Below are 1327 nucleotides of genomic sequence, written 5' to 3' on the forward strand. Positions count from 1 at the left end.
CATCGCCACAAGGTAGGATCTAACATGCATCCTTACCTGTGTTCGGTCGGATTCGGTTCGGGTAACCCTCCAACTGCTCTCTAGGCGTCTTTTCCGGCGTTTCATCTCTCTCAGCCCCTCGGTGAACCAAGGGGCCAGTTGAGATCTACGCCGGGTCAGAGGCCGCAGTGGCACGACTCGGTCCAGTGCTGCGGCTGCGACCACATCCCAGGCCGCAGCCTGATGTTCCGCCGAGTCGTGACCTAGCTCCTCAGGATATGGCCCAAGCTCCGTCAGAAACCTCTCAGGGTCCATCAGGAGCCTGGGACGGAACCATCTAGGCGGTTCCGTCTCCCTGCGGCGAGGGGAAGCGGTCCGGAAGTCCATCCTAAGGAGTGCGTGATCTGACCATGACAAAGGCTCTATAATTATACACAGTAACTGAATTTCTTCTGATCTGATATAGTCTGACTTTATAACTTCAACTGTCAAATTGAGGGAAATGAAAGCGCTAAAACAATACCTTGGTAGTAGCAATTGTTGTCAAGCACTGGGGAAATCAGGAGATTCAGGTAGTCCAAATGAATATAAAGATTTATTGCAAGCTTAAGTTCTCTACAAGAATCTGACCAACTGACAGTCAAGGGAAATGAGCAGGAGATAAGAAAGGCACTTCGCCCCCATTACTCGGCTCTTGGACCCTGGTGCTGACCTGCCTGGCTGGTCGGGCGGCCTAGCGTTAGTTGGGCGGCCTGGTACTGGCCCTGTTTTCATCTAAGCGGCGGAAGCTCCAGCTCCAGCCCTGTCCTCCTTCAGCCCCGGCTCTTCAGCGGAGGGCCTGGTATGGCCCAGAGGACCTAGACGGTGACCTGTCTTCGGCCATTGGAGGCTTTGGGGATGACTGGAGGACACAGGAGACGCGGCCCCGGCCTCGTCTCTGGTCGGCGGAGGATGGCCTGGAGGATCCGGGCTTTGGCCCCGTTCCAGCCAATGGAGAACTTGGCACGACCGAGACTGAGAATCCCTTCCCCCCCCTCTTCCTTTTGATCTTCCACAGCCGGACTTATGATTTGAGCAATTTATCCGAGGACGGTCCTATTGGCCCTGCGCGATTCACCCCTCGCGCAGGCCTGGCCCATTAAGATCTCAAGGGCCCACCTTGAGGATGGGGTTTGGAACCCCGAGAGGTGGCATGCTGCGGGTGCTAATAGAAAATCACTTAAAATGGCCAAATTAAGATTCTTTTTAAAGGGGTGTTTTAATAAATTTTTAGGGGGATCAAGGGTGGTTGGGAGGGGGGAGGATCACCTTAGGTCAGGACCAGCCATGTCTGAGGGTTGCGGTGTAG

Source organism: Protobothrops mucrosquamatus, unplaced genomic scaffold (assembly GCF_001527695.2).
Source record: "Protobothrops mucrosquamatus isolate PMUCROS unplaced genomic scaffold, P.Mucros_1.0 scaffold2397, whole genome shotgun sequence".
NCBI classification, from domain to species: Eukaryota; Metazoa; Chordata; class Lepidosauria; order Squamata; family Viperidae; genus Protobothrops; species Protobothrops mucrosquamatus.